Source organism: Oryctolagus cuniculus, chromosome 8, assembly GCF_964237555.1.
Source record: "Oryctolagus cuniculus chromosome 8, mOryCun1.1, whole genome shotgun sequence".
Classification (NCBI taxonomy): Eukaryota; Metazoa; Chordata; class Mammalia; order Lagomorpha; family Leporidae; genus Oryctolagus; species Oryctolagus cuniculus.
Window position 1 is genome coordinate 13,114,565 of NC_091439.1, and position 16,373 is coordinate 13,130,937.

The window sequence follows — 16,373 nt, forward strand, 5'->3', positions numbered from 1 at the left end:
ATGTCCCTTTCTTCAAATTTAGAGAAGTTTCTGGTATTATTTCACTGAATGGGCTTTCTAATCTATTCTCTCCACACCTTCAGGAACTCCTAAGACCCATATGTTGGGTTCTTTGATAGTATACCATAAACCTCAAACACTATATTCAATTTTTCAAATTTTTTCTTCTTTTTTGACTGATGTATTCTCAAAGATTTGTCTTTGATAGAGTGGAGAGATGCGAGCAATTCACAGTCTTGAGTGAGTGCCCCAGCAACCCTCCAGGCAAGACTCAAAGTCAGTGGGGAATGTGATTATTCCCTCTGGTAAAATCTCCTAGTCAGTTGCATGTGTGTGAGCTGCCACAGCTTCTGCTTACATTAAGATAGTACGTTCTCTCTGCTGGTCACTGGGCACATTTGTGAGGAGAAAGAAATGTTATCTTCTTTCACAGGATTAGGTCAATACCCTGCTCCCCGCCCCCGCCAGCACTCCAGGCCAGACTCAAGGTCAGTGTGAGCCACAGGGTTCTCCCTCAGTCAATATCACCAGTGACATGGGCTACCAAAATCTGCTCTCACCTTGCTCTCAGAACATGGCATCTCTTCCCCATATATTACCTCTTAATGTTAACATGCGTAAGATGCTATGATATAGTATATAACTTTAGAAGCTATATAACTTTAATAGGTATAATTTGTTTGTAGATTGACAATATCTATGTTCAAGCATTTGCCACAGTATTTAAAATACAGCTTAGGACAACCACATCCTATATTGAGTCACCTGGGTCAAGTCACAGCTCTGCCATTTGCAAACTAGTTTCCTGCTGATGTATATTCTGGGAGGCAGCAGGTGATGGTTCAAGTGCTTGAGTCCCTGCCACCCACTTGGAAGACCAAGATTGAGTTCCAGGCTCCTGGCTTAAGTCTGTCCCTGCCCTAGCTGTGATGACCATGTGAGAAGTGATCCACCAAATATAAGATATCTGTGTGTGTGTGTGTGTGTGTGTGTCTTTTTCTCCATGCTTTCGAATAAAATGAGAACAAAAATGTGTTTACATATCTAAAAAGTTAACACTGGGGCCAGTGTTGTGGCACAGCAATTAAGCTGCTGCCTACAACACTCGCATTCATATGAGCAACTGTTCGAGTCATGGATGCTCCATTTCTTATCCAACTTCCCTGCCGATGCACCTGGGAAAGCAACAACAGATGTTCCCGGCCACCCCCAGGGGAAGCTGAAATGGAGTTCCTGGCTCCTGTTTGTGGCCTGGCCCTGTCCTGCCCATTGTGGCCACTTGGGGAGTGAATCAGCAGATGAAAAGTTCTGAATGTGTGTATATGTATATAACTCTGCCTTTCAAATAAAGAAATCTTGAAAAAATAAGTCACGGCTTCATTTCATGTTAATACTTCCCTTAATTTGGAGGACTCAAAGTGCTTCACAAAATCCCAAGGCACAAGAAACAAAGTACTTTATCTGTGAACCATAAACTGTAAAGCCAAACTTTGATAACAATATTTAATGAAAAACACTAGATTGGATGCTAAAATGAATATAGACAGATGCTGGGGCTTCTACCATCTAGCCATCACCCTTTATTGGCAACTTGACTAAGATATAACCCTGTGTTAGAAGAGTACACTAAAAATACTGGCAATGTCTTATTCAAAGCAAAAGTCGAGTATATAACTATATAAAAGCTTTAAATTTTTTTAAAAAGGTGAAGATTAGGTAAAAATCTGATTTTTCTGCATCTGGGATATCACTCTTTTGGTGACACATATTTGGAAAACACAAATTCCCAAGTCCTGCATCTTACTGGTTTCATTCTAATTCTGACACACTAGATGAAGGTATAGTAATTCAGGATTTTCATGCATATTTTTAACAAGCACTCTAATAACACTTTGAAAAAATTACAAAACACACTTCCAGGGGGTAATTTTAAGAGGCAAATTATAAAGCCTTAGAAGTAACCCTTTTAAAGAAGTTTAGAAATCATCTTATTTAACCCAATTAATACAGGAACCTTTTTACAACACTGACAGATGTACTGATTAATTAACTGATTTTAATATGAAAGTGTATCAACAATCATCCATTCAGATAAACATACTTCTCCATAAACTGTGAAGCCTAATCAATATATATATAATTGATTAGGCTTCACATATATATATATATATATATATATAAAGTTTTTATTTGAAAGGCAGAGCTACAGAGAGGAGGAGGAAGAGGTGGAGGAGAAGAGATAGAGAGAGAGAGGAGATATCAATCTTCTACCTTACAGCTTCCAGTTCATTCCCCAAATGCCACAAAAGCCAGGGTTGGGTCATGTCAAAGCCAGGAAGCAGGAATCCAAATATCTGGTCTATCATCTGCTGCCTCCCAGGCGCATTACCAGGAAGCTGGCTCAGGAGCTAAGGTGAGAGTAGATCCCAGGCACTCTGACAGTAGGATGCAGGCACCCCAAGTGGCAGCTTAACCTGCCCCATCACAACACCCACACTGCTTATTTTAATAATACTACCATTGTCTGAAACTCAGTCACCTCATCTTAAAAGTAAATGAGTCTTCAAATAAACACACACGTGATAAAAAGAAAAACTGATTTCCTTGTGTTATTGATCCTTCTTGATTTTATTTAATCAAAATTAGGGTGCCCCAGATTTGTCACCTTATCTATAAATGAGTTTAGACTATTTCCCAAACATACCCTAAAGGATGAGATTCACCGCCACAGCACACAGAATGCTTACAAGAATGCTAGCATTTCCCAAAGAAAAAATTGTAAACACTCTGAGCAAAGGACAGAGTACAGCCTTGCAAAAAGACTGTTTTGAACAAGACAACAATCTGCTGGATATGTAAGTTCAAGTAGGTTTGTTTTTTAAAAAGTATAATAAATTATTGAACATTGCTGAACACATATCAATCATGGTAAGAAAATGAGACATTTACCTGTAATTGCTCTCTTCAAAAGCCTACCACTGGGATGTATTTGCTCACTTCACTCTTCACAGGAGCAGTAAAGACAGCTCCAACATTTGGCTCCGTTGGAAACCTAGAGAAGACAAATTTCAAAATCTATGAAAAGGAATAAAACATATTTCTCAATCACTAATAAACTACAAAATCTTTTAAAAGTATCTCTGGTTTTTTTCCCCCTCTCATTTACCACTACTTGTTGTTGAGACCGGACTTAGCTTTATCATTCAAAATAATAATAAAAAAATTATTTAGGCCAGCGCTACAGCTCACTAGGCTAATCCTCTGCCTGCAGCGCAGGCACCCCAGGTTCTAGTCCTGGTTGGGGCACCAGTTCTGTCCCGGTTGCTCCTCTTCCAGTCCAGCTCTCTGCTGTGGCCCAGGAAGGCAGTGGAAGATGGCACAAGTGCTTGGGCCTCTGCACCTGCATGGGAGACCAGGAGGAAGCACCTGGCTCCTGGCTTCAGACTGGCACAGTGCACCGACTGTAGCAGCCATTTGTGGGGTGAACCAACGGAAGGAAGAACTTTCTCTCTGTCTCTCTCTCTCTAACTCTTCCTGTCAAAAAAAAATTATTTATTTAGAAATTTGAATGCTGTTCAAAAATGAAAACTTCTGCTGAGTGGCAGAAAGTAAAGCAGGAGTCTTTCCTAAGAGGAGATAAGTAATGATACACTTCTTTTTGAAAAGAAAAAAATATGAAATGAATCCACATCTGTGAATTAGCAGCATCATATTAAGAAAATGATGATATACCAAGAAATAACCACTAATAACTTTTATAATAATAAACTTCCCAAATATGTACAACAGTCACAATGTATTCCTGGTACCTATGACATATCTAGACCCTGACAGCTGAAAATCCAATTTTTTGCCTTCTGCTGGACAAAAGCCTCCTTTGTCATAGACACATATCTCATGTCATTGGGATAAGTGTTCAGGCAAGTTTCAAAACACAAATGTATAGTTTAATTCCTACTGTCCAACCAGAAAAACTTAGATCTGAAGGAAGGCAAGCTGAGAAATTATCCTACCTGAGAGGAACACAGAGAACAAAAGCTAGAGATGCCCAGTACAGCAGGAAGATCATCTAAAAAGACTAACCTCCAACACTTGGTTAGTATAAAAGGCAGAAGCTAATATAAACACTACGCAAAACCACAGGAGGCCATTATTCAACATCCCAATAGATGGAAGCAAGAGGAAATTTCCCAGAAAGAGCAATTTTTAAGAAACAAATAAATACCATACTTAAATTTAGAGCACAGACACCATTTAAATGCCCAATAACTAAGGAAGAGTCAAATTTAACACAACTAAATAATTCACTTAAGCAAATATATTTCCTCATCTTTGGATAGGTATCTTAATGAACAATCCAAGTCAGAATCTTGCATAACAAATGTCCTTTCAAAATAGCTATATGGTAAGAATTTACTAGTCCATAAAGGGTGAGCCTCTCATTGATATAACAGTTTTTCTGCAATAGTCCAATATAATAAAAGATGATTCTCCAGAAGTCACTATAAGAGGTTTTATAGGGCCAGTGCTGTGGCACAGAGAGTTAAAGCCCTGGCTTGAAGCACCGGCAACCCATATGGGTGCTGGTTCTAGTCCAGGCTGCTCCTCTTCCAATCCAGCTCTCTGCTATGGCCTGGGAAAGCAGAAGATGGTCCAAGTCCTTGGGCCCCTGCACCCACATGGGAGACCCGGAAGAAGCTCCTGGCTCCTGGCTTCGGATCAGTGCAGCTCTGGCCGTTGCAGCCATCTGGGGAGTGAACCAGCGGATGGAAGGCCTCTCTCTCTGTCTCTACCTCTCTCTGACTCTGTCTTTAAAAAAAAAAAAGGTTTATATGTGTGTGTGCGCACACACATGTTTACAAGTTTTCAACCTATAGTTGGCTTCAAAAGCTTGGATTAGAATAGAATTCTTTTCCTTATAACAAATGTTACATGAAAGGGAAAAAATGAGGAAAAGGAAAGCATAGACAGTGTGACCAAAATCTTCAAAACTGGGCATAGTATTGATAATGAAGCATGAACTGGGTGGGGCATGAAAAGTAAAGAATAATATTTCAATTGCAAATAAACAAATTCTTAATATTCCAATTTGCTCAATGCTCTCAAATCAGCTGCCTTCACTCTAATCAATTCATCATTTATTAATCACCGGGGAACTAGCAGTATTACCTCATAATCAAATCTCTGGGCATGTAATCACAAATGGTTTTGCAAGTAACAAAATTCTACTTCTTCCATAATCCCACATGAACAGTTTTATCATCACATACTGGAGCAGTACAGGCTCTTCTGCTGCCACTTAAAAATTACAGATTGCTTCCAGATGCTTTTTCGGGTGATTTCAAGCCTTTCCTCATTCTGCAGCTCGTCAATTATGAAAGGGCATCCCTAATTCATGAGAAACACTTCTCCCCTCTCAGTGTCCATTATCATATATCCTCCCCTTACATTCTACATTTGTAGGCACTCATACACATATGCTTTTACTTAGGTAATAAGGCATCACTGTGTATCAGAAAGGGTTTTACTAAGAACCACTATTACGTTCTACCATCAGCAACACTTAAAGACTTCAAAGGAAGCTGAGTCCTTTGACAGTAATGCACAGAATGACACCAAAGGCAAGGTTAAACACAGAACTCAAGTAAACTGAAAGGATTCTCCTTAAATTCACTGGTTCTAGATAATTCTCTCAGTTGTCATCTCATTTAAAAACAAAAATAAGTCTCCTGCTAAGATGGCAGTCACCAATTCAGTTAAATGTTTTTCTTCTAACACACCAGTCTACCTCCGCACAAGAAAATCACATTCAGGCGTACAGTCCTTCTGTGTAATATCTATGTCATATCCTTAATGTCAAGAACAAAATTTAAGGTTCATTCCAGATGGCATCAATTCAGTGAATTTAGACTCTATCGGGCCAGGTTCACAAATCTGCTCTTAGGTAGAGAGGGAACAAAAAGCACAGCAAAATCACCAAATGAACACTAGTGGGAGGCAGAAAATTAATATTCACATCCTGGATTTCTCTGTACATTAGAGAAACAAATGTAGAGGGTATTCACACAGGAGGTGTAGATTTATCCAATCTATTGTATTAAGTGACCTGTGATTAAAAGAATGCTTTTCTGGAGGGTATTTAACAAATCAACCAACAGAGAGAGAAATCTCAAATGATACAAGTTCTCAAATACATAAAGCTGACTATGAGTTAACTGCTGAATAACTTCATTCTCCAAAAGGGCTGTACTAGGACACATGATACATTATTTTTACATATAGAAATGCAGAATAGAACAAAATATCTTACATAGGCACACAATCTTCATTAATTCTATTAAGCATGCTAATAACTTAGCATGCTTAAAATGGATGGACCCATACTGCTCACCCAAATTAAATCCCTGAATTTTATAGATGATAAAACGAGAAGAGAAGGCTAAGTGACCTGTTCAAAACTAAGTAGCTAGTAAATGGCAAAGACAGAAGCAGAAGCCCTATATTCTCCTTCCCACAGTAATGCCACCTTCTACATATCAAGCTCATAATTCCTCAAGAGGCTGTCTTCAAAGTTGATTCCATGTCTCTCTCTGAACAGCAAATGAAAAAAGTTGAATCAAATGAAACTTCAATCTTCAATTTTCATTCAATAATCCAGAGACTTCAATTAATTTTATAGAATTCTCCATTTACCCAAGAAACTCAAGGTAATTTGGATGACTTTGAGAGAGTCTCAACTATAGACCAAATTACTGAGTTTCAGGCGTCTATCTCAAAGGGGAGGGAAAACAGGCCAACATCACAAGAATTGTAAGGATAAACCAGAAGGCAGAAATCTGGCCTAGCAGTTAAGACCCTGGGGTTAGAGCACCCAGATCAGGGTACATGGGTTCAATTCCGGGCTCCGGCTTCAGATTCCAACTTCCTGTCAATGAAGAGACCCTGGGAGGCAGCAGGTGATGGTTCAAGTAGTTGTGTCCCTGCCATCCCTGTGTTTTAACTGAGAACCAGTTCCTAGTTTTGACCTGACCCAGTCTTAGCCACTGTAGGCATTTGGGGAGTGAATGAGCAAAAGGGAGCTCTGTAAGTCTGTCTGTATGCCTGTCTCTGTCTTGCCAACTCTTAAATTTAAAAAAAAAAAAAAAGCCGGGAACATTGATCTGTTAAATGAATAATGAAGATGACCAACTCAACGTATTAAAATCAAAAACCAAAGTTATCAAATTTTAAAATGATGGTTCCCAATGCGACTACTAATGTTTCTTAAAAACAAAACAAAATGCCATTATGGTTTGCAATCACATTTGGAAAATGCTGCATTCTAAATATCCCTCCTGAATATTCACAAATCATATTACATGTATTAGAGCTCTAAGAAGGCCTGTGGAAAAGAAGTCTGTCTGGTTTTGTTAATCCAATGTTTTCCAATATTATTTGACATTTTTGGTTTGCATATATTGTATTGATATCTTCCAAGAAATGTATTTTAAAATAATATTCTCAGGGCTGGTGCTGTGGTGCAGTGGGTTAACACCCTGGCCTGAAGGGCCAGCATCCCATATGGGCGCTGGTTCGAGACCCAGCTGCTCCACTTCTGATCCAGCTCTCTGCTGTGGCCTAGGAAAGTAGTGGAAGATGGCCCAAGTCCTTGGGCCCCTGCACCCACATGGGAGACCCGGAAGAAGCTCCTGGCTTCGGATCAGCACAGCTCCAGCCACTGCGGCCAATTGGGCAGTGAACCATCAGATAGAACATCTCTCTCTCTCTCTCTCTTCCCCCCTTCCCCCTCCCCCCCCCCCGTGTAACTCTGACTTTCAATTAAATAAATAAATCTTTAAAAAATGCTAAAAAAAATAACATTCTCAATGATTAACCTGATGTGATACTTATTAACCAGTACTTATAGTGAGATGGGCTGGGCTTCCTCTTCCAGAATCAACTGTTAAAAATAAACTTGTGGAGCCAACATTGTGGTGCAGTGGGTTAAACCAGCACTTATGACCCCAGTATGCCATATCAGTTCAAGTCCCAGTTACTTTACTTCAGATCCAGAGAAGGCAGCTGAAGACGACCCACGTACTTGGGCCCCTGGCACCCATGTGGGAAACCCAAATGGAGTTCTTAATTTTTGGCTTTGGCCGGGCCTAGAACTGACTGTTGCAGACATTTGTGGAGTGAACTAGGCATAGAAGATATTTCTCTCTCTCTCTCCCATCTTACCCTCTCTATCTTTCAATAAATCAATCTTTAAAATAAATAAATTCTGAGGCAAGGGAACTCTGTGATCACAATTAAAATAATAACCACTAATAACACAAAGTAAGTACTGAGTGTAAGACATGTCCTAAGTGCAAAATTTATGGTTTTTTTGGTTTTTTTTTTTGTTTTTTTTTTTGTTTTTTTTTTTTTTTGAGAAGCTGGAGGTAATTTCAGCATCCAAATTATCCTCCCCGTCATGGTTTGGATGCTGTTTCTCATCCAAAGCTTTCTGTGCTGGAACACTGGTCTCCAATGTGGCAGTGTGCAGGTGGTAGAACCTTGAAGAGGTGGACCCTAGTGGAGATGGTTTGGACATGGAAGCTTGACATTTATGAATGGATCATTGCTGTCTCCTATGACGTCAAGTCTGGTAGGCATGGATTATTTCAACAGAGCAAGCCTCGTCCGTTTCTTGCTTCCTATCTCATCACGTAACCTCCCTCTCCTTCTCTACTTCATGCCTGCCATGATGCCATCTGGAATGAGCCCTTCACCAAAGCAAAGCAGATAGCAGTGCCATGCCCTTAGACCTCCAGTATTCTAAGCTAAATCAACCTCTTTATAAATTACCAGCTTCAGATATTTTGTTATATTAACACAAAATATACCAATACATCCTGCACCCCATGGGAGACCAGGAAAAGCACTGGCTCCTGGCTCCTGCCATCGGATCAGCGCGGTGCGCCGGCCGCAGCGCGCCTCCGCGGCGGCCATTGGAGGGTGAACCAACGGCAAAAGGAAGACCTTTCTCTCTGTCTCTCTCTCTCACTGTCCACTCTGCCTGTAAAAAAAAAAAAAAAAAAAAAAAAAAAAAAAAAAAAAATTAGTCACTTCGTATATGAGAAGCAAGTATGTATCCCAATTTTATTTTTTCCTTATCTTATGCAGGTTTTCCAGAGTTTTTAATCAAATTTATCATTCTCTCCTTTTATGGTTTCTCAGTTTTCCATCTTACTTAGAAGGGCCTTATGTATCTTAATATTACAAAATAATTGTCCCATATTATTTTATAACCTAATTATTTCTGATTTTAATATTTTTAGAACTTTGTTTTTCTTTTGCTCAGCTGCATTGGCTTATGACTACAAAGACCAAAATATAAAGTGAAAATAGTAGATATCTTTATCTTGCTCCTGACTTTAACAGGAATGTTTCAAATTTCCTAGTAAGTCTGAGATTGTTTTCAGATTGAGACAGACATGCCACTATTTGCAGGATATTTTCCCATTATATTTGAGGAATTTTTAAAAATAAATCAATAATAGGTGCTGGATTCTATGAAATGCCTTAACTATAAGTGATCAGGGAGCAGGTATTGAGCCTCGTGGTTAAGATACTTTTACCTCAACAGAATGCCTGGGTTCAATTCCAGCTATGATTCCTGACTCCAGCTCCCTGCTACTGGAGAGCCTAAGAGGTAGCAGTGACAGCTTAGACAACTGGGTTCCTGACTTCCTTGTGGGAGAAATGGATTTCATTCCTGGCTCCTGGCTCCTGGCTCCTGGCTCCTGGCTCCTGGCTCCAACCGCAGCCCCACTTGGGAAGTGAACCAACGCACTCTGTCTTCCTTCTTCCCTCTCTTTCCCTGAGCCTGTCTATGCCACTCTCTCAAACACACTTTCACCATCTCTCTCTGACTCTCAAATTATGAAATAATTTCGAAATGATCATACAACTTTTTTCTATTAATATTTAATAAGATGATGAATGTCATTAATAAATTTTATACTATTAAATACTTCTTGAACTCCTAAAATAAGCCTCATTTGTTACAGTGTTTTATTCTGTAATATGTGCAAAGTACAGCTCAGTGTGTTCTCACTCAATTTCCTAAGAAGCTCTACGAGCTGAGCTGTGCTATCATGCCTGCTCCTCACTCCAGTCACACTGGCCTCCCCACTACTTATCACACACACCACGCTTTTCTCACCTCAATTTGCAGTGTCTGCCATACTTTCTGCTCCCTGAATCCTCTGTCCTCAGTTATCCATCACGTATCATTCCTCTCTTCATTTCTGACTCTGCTTACATAAGACCTAATTACTCAAGCCTTTCCTGTCTACCCTATTCAAAACAGAAAGAATCTTCCAACTCCGTCATTCTCTACCTCCAATCCTCTTTTATTTTTGTTTATAGCATCTGTCACCATAGAAAATTTTCACTTTTTTTTTTTTTTTTTTTTTGGACAGGCAGAGTGGACAGTGAGAGAGAGACAGAGAGAAAGGTCTTCCTTTTCCGTTGGTTCACCCTCCAATGGCCGCCACAGCCGGCACACCGTACTGATCCGAAGCCAGGAGCCAGGTGCTTCTCCTGGTCTCCCATGTGGGTGCAGGGCCCAAGCACTTGGACCATCCTTCACTGCACTCCCAGGCCATAGCAGAGAGCTGGCCTGGAAGAGGGGCAACCGGGACAGAATCCGGAGCCCCGACTAGGACTAGAATCCGGGGTGCCAGCGCCGCAAAGCGGAGGATTAGCCTATTGAGCCGCAGCGCCGGCCCATTTTCACATATTCTATGTGAATACATGTGTAATATTTAAGTTTCTTTATTTTTTTGAAAGGCGTAAAGAGAGAGAGAATATATGAGAATTATCAATCTTCTATCTACTGGTTCACTCTCCAGATGTCTGCAGGTCAAAGCCAGCAACCAGGAACTCTATCCAGGGCTCCCATGTGGGTGGTAGGGATCCAATCAGCTGAGCCATCATCTGCTGCCTCCCAGGGTGTTCATTAGCAAGAAGCTGGATTGGAAGCAGGCATGGGACCAGATCCTAAACACTGTAATACAGGACACAGGTGTCCTAAGCTGCACGTTAATCCACTGTGCCACAACACCCACACCAAGGAATATTTAATTTTTATTAATCCATATTCCAATTCCCCAGTAAAATATAAGTTTCAGGAAAGCAGAAATCTTGTCTGCTTTGTTCACTGCTCACTTTCCAGGATCAATAACAGGCCTGACACATACAGAAAGTACTTAAAATCTGTTGACAGAATAAATGAGCAAGTGAATTAATATACGCTTTATACACAAAAAATTAGCGAATAAGCAAAATCTCACAGTAGCAGAGATTAAAACTCCACCCCACCTTTCATTTACCTACCCTTAATCATTAAAACAAAAGAGAGGTGTTTAGGTTAGAGAAGATGCTCACATAAACTCATCGATACTAAAGCACAGGTTAATGAGGTTATTGGTTGAAGGCTTAGAAGAAAACTTTTCTTTACGGGGCCAGGACTGTGGCACCATAGGTTAATCCTCTGCCTGCAGCACTGGCAACCGATATGGGCACCAGTTCTAGTCCTGGCTGATCCTCTTTGGATTCTGCTCTCTGCTATGGCCTGGAAAACACTGGAAGATGGTCCAAGCACTTGGGCCCCTGCACTCCCACAGGAGACCTAGAAGAAGCTCCTGGCTTCAGATCAGCCCAGCTCTGGCAATTGTGGCCACCTGGCGAGTGAACGAGCTAGTAGAAGACCTTCTCTCTGTCTCTCCCTCTCACTGTCTGTGGCTCTTCCTCTCAAATTAATACATAGAATCTTAAAAAAAAAAAAAAAAAGTTTGTGGCTAGCCCCTTTACAAGTCAGAAGATGGACTCCAAAGAATTCTTTGGAAATTATATTAAGTTAGATCACCTCTCTCCACTTATTAGCCTCAAAGCAAGTATCACAAAGCTATGAACTTCATCCACATGTGTCCTTGGATATCCAAAAGATAAAACTCATGCTTCGGGCCAAATGGCATATTAGCATGTTTACTACTGGCACTGGCAGACATGCACATACATACACACACACATATACACATATACACACACACACAAGAGAAATACCACTCCTAGGGAACTGCCCACACTAGGACCAGCACAGTCTTGGCTTTGAGAAAACTACTTGCTCTTTCTAAGTTAAACAATCTTTTTGTAGATTCAACAGGAAAGTTACAATTAGACATTCTTCACGTTCTTTTCTTCTATCACTGGGATACCTTCTTTCCTTGAAACATCTTTAGGCTAAAAACAAAATTTACAAACCTCTTTTCCTGAACTAAACATTATCTATAATTTTCTTCAGAATTTAATTAAACTTTGCATTTTAGAACTGTGGGGCTGATCCAACACTGCAATGTGTCACATTTAATTCCATCAATATAAAGCATTATGAGGAAAGATCAAGCTAGTGAGGCATAACTAAAAGTTTGGAACCTGCAAATTTAAAAAGCAAGGCCCATTTGTGGTATTTCTAAATAGTAAATAACATCATTTTACCATGTTTCACTACCAAATTACAGTAGTTTTTCCAGGGGCACACAATTGAAGAAAGCCACAGGAGGACTTTTCTAACAATTCATTCTATTGTTATATATAACCTTCTAAATATTTCTCTTCATTGGCTTCTATTCAAAAGTAAATGGAAGGCAGTAAAATTTATGGAAAATACATTCTACTGCTTAAAATACATCAACCAAAGGAAAAAAAGATTTTAGAGCTGTATTGTGAGTTGTGAAATTACATTGCCTTCACTTAGTCTTCGGTTTCAATAATAGAGAACAAAACTGACAGACTGGTGAAGTTCCAAAACACCTCCTATACAGAGCCTGATCTTCCATCTCAAATTCTTGGTCAAGGCCAGAGTAAACACCTGTCCTTCACACAGCATCACGCTGAATGCCACAAATAAAAGCTTTCACAACAGGGAGGAAGCAAATTCCAGCACACTGGACAAATTTCTGCTATCCTAAATCAGTTCGTTGATTGTTCCCTTGACTTTCTCAGTTGTCAAGAAGGTGAAAGGAGGAAAGGAATCATTCTGTAAAACTGTAAAATATAACCAGGTAAGTTTGCCCTTAACGCTCTTCACATAGGGAGAAGGTCAAATAAAAATTAGGTCTAAAGTTTAAACTTCAGTTATGAAAATCATATTCTAGAGCTTGACTAACATGTTGCAAGATTTTAATGAAATAAGATTATTAAAGTGAAGCAAACTGAAGTCAGTTTTTATCTCTCAGAGGTCAAGGAAGAGACATTAAGAAAGATTTTTTTTATTTATTTATTTGAAAGAGTTACAAAGAAAGATTGATCTTTCATCTGCTGCTTCACTCCCCAAATGGCCACAACAAGGGCCAGGCCAAAGCCAGGAACCATGGGCTTCAACTGGGTCTCTGACATTGGTGGCAGGGGCCCAAACACCTGGGCATCTTCTGCAGCTTTCCTAGGATCAGAAGTGAAGCAGCCGGGACACAAAACAGTGCCTATATGGAATGCAGCAGCTTTATGCACTATGCCACAACATCAGTTCCATGGAAGAATTTTTTAAAGCTATATTTTTGGTGTGGACTTTGTCCCACTGTGGGTTAAGCAGTCCGTGGGACACCTGTATACCGTATCAGAATGACTGGGATCAAGTCATGCCTCTACTTCTGATCTAGCATTCCTACTAACATGCCTGGGAGGAAGCAGATGATGGCTCAGCTACTTGGTTTTCAGCCATTCACATGGGAAACCTGGATGGAATTCCTGGCTCCTGGCTTCAGCCTGGCCTACCTCTGACTGCTGCAGTCATTTGGGTAGTGAACCAGCACACACACTCTCCCCCTCTCTGTCACTTTATGCTTCCAATAAATAAAAAACAAATCTTGAAAATCCATTCTGCTCAATTCTGTAATAAATTTTAAAAGTAACATTTTAAAGATACCACTTATAAAAGGGAGGAAAATGACCAAAAGAAAAAAAGGGCTAATCTTAAACTTAGAAAAGTAGCAGTGAGAGGCCAGTGTTGTGGTGTAGTGAATTAAGCCGCCACCTGCAATGCCAGCATCCCATATGAATACCGATTCCAATCCTGCCTGTTCCACTTCTGATTCAGCTCCCTGCTAATGCACCTGGGAAAGAAATGGAAGATGGCCCAAGTCTTTGGGCCCCTGCACTCAAACTGGAGACAGAGATGAAGCTCCCAGCTCTTGGCTTCAGACTTGCCCAGCCCTGGCCATTGTGGCCAAGTGAATCAGCAGATGGAAGCTCTCTCTATAACTCTGCCTCTCAAAAAAAAGTAAATAGAGCTTTTCTAAAGAGAAAGAAAGAAGTAGCATTGGTCAACACTTAATAAAACTTGATTTCATGAAAAAAAAAAAACACTCATCTTGCACAGCACTATTCCAATTTAGTCCTTTCTCTAAGAATTCTAGAGATCTTATTCTAGAGAATATTATCCAGCAAATCCTTGATTTCAGGAAAAAGCACTGGTATTTTCTTTTCCAAACATGCAAGATATTTTGGTAACAAGAGACAAAAAAAAAGAAAATTTCAGGAAACTTTAAAGCAAAGAAGACAAAAGTACATCTGTTTTTGACTTGGAGGAGAGAGAGGTGAAATATATAATAAATATGGAAATACATGCAATTAAGATTGGTTTAAGTAAGCATACAGATTTGGAGTTTTTGTTCCACAGTCTTACCACAGACTTGCAGAACAAATAACCTTCATACACATTAAAACTTACTGACAAGAAAAAAAGTTGTTTTACATTATTAAGGCAAAGTTATTTTAGCACTGGATTGTAAATCACCTAAATGTGCTGTGTATTTTAAAAACCCAATAAATAGACAACACAGGACATCACCACCTAGATTTCTGCCTTTGAAACCTGGAAAGAAGAAATGTTCAAAAGCATTTTTGAACAAACCTCTAACTGACAAAACTCTAACTTTCATGTGAAATTCCTAACGCAGGAAACAGTAAGACAGTGAAGTAACTCAAGTGCTATAAAATATATAGCGACAAAATATACAGCAAAAAGCAAAGATTCCAACATCTTCAGAGGCAGGTTCACATGTGTGTTTGTTTACATGTTTTTACCCTCCCCAGGAGGCTATGATCTCCTTGAAGGCAAGGACCTGGCTATACATCATCCCATCCTATATATATAGAGCCACCAAATTCAAAGAAATGAACCAAGTGTTAAGTCAATTAACGTTTCTTAAATTCTCCTGACCAAAAAAAAAAAAAAAAAAAAAATTCATAGCATTTGTGCCATGTGAATTTTACTTCTTTTTTTTAAATCCGTGGCCTGAATACACATTAAAAGTCATCTGACAGGCTGGCGCCGCGGCTCACTAGGCTAATCCCTGCAGCGCCGGCACCCCAGGTTCTAGTCCCGGTTGGGGCGCCGGATTCTGTCCTGGTTGCTCCTCTTCCAGTCCAGCTCTCTGCTGTGACCCAGGAAGGCAGTGGAGGATGGCCCAGGTCCTTGGGTCCTGCATCCGCTGGGAGACCAGGGGGAAGCACCTGGCTCCTGGCTTTGGATCAGTGCGACGCAGCCGTAGCGGCCACTTGGGGGGGTGAACCAACGGAAAAGGAAGACCTTTCTCTCTGTCTCTCTCTCTCTCACTAACTCTGCCTGTCAAGTTAAAAAAAAAAAAAAAAAAAATTAAAAAAAAAAGTCATCCGACAGGAAAGAGGCATTTTAAATTATTAAAGGAAAGTTACTTTAAGTTTGGATCCACAGTCACCAGACTCTAACCCAATGGTAATATGTTTAATAAACAACACACCTCATAGTCACGTCTATTTCCTAACCCTAAATAAGTCCAGTGTCTGTCCAGACAGGTGAGTACACAACTTGAAAACACCCACATAGTTATGGATGGTGTTTGAGTCTGCTGATTGGCATGCTATTGCAACTATGATTTACCCTCTTTATTTAAATGCAAATAGATTTTACAATACTAGGTTGCACACCAGGTTGCATAGAATCAGGATACTGTTTAGTTGCTTTTTTTTTTTGCTGACTGGAAAAAGATACACTAAAGTCAAAAAAAGAATGCTATCAAGAGAGATCCAGAGTTAAAAGGAACTTCAGGGAAATCCCGAGGCCTGTTTTGCTTCGGGTATCTCCTAGCCTCCAGTCTTTGAATCTACTCTCAAGTAATGTAAAGATCATAACCACAGGTTGGGGACTGATTGGTACATGCCTCCAGAGCTGCTGGACAAGCAGCTGCCCCTCACGTCCCTTAAATCTCTTTTGCACTAACCGATCTCCAGATAGAATTCCCTGGACACTGAAACAACAAAAAACCTCATTCATGTAAAAATGTGGTCTTTGGCAGCAAGCTCCAACT

General features: G+C 40.0%; 1 protein-coding gene and 1 pseudogene across 5 annotated transcripts in view; one reads left to right on the forward strand and one right to left on the reverse strand.

Annotated features, from left to right (window-relative positions):
- Positions 1-16,373, reverse strand: part of FHIP1A (FHF complex subunit HOOK interacting protein 1A) — a 307,224-nt gene that overhangs the window by 219,485 nt on the left and 71,366 nt on the right. For all 5 annotated transcript variants that reach the window (XM_002716896.5, XM_051819359.2, XM_008267334.4 and 2 more), the window contains exon 2: positions 2,950-3,052. The gene's annotated coding sequence lies outside the window, so the exon portion shown is untranslated. The remainder of the gene's footprint in view (positions 1-2,949; positions 3,053-16,373) is intronic.
- LOC100357409 (large ribosomal subunit protein uL29-like) overlaps positions 1-16,373 on the forward strand; it is a 44,178-nt pseudogene that overhangs the window by 12,827 nt on the left and 14,978 nt on the right.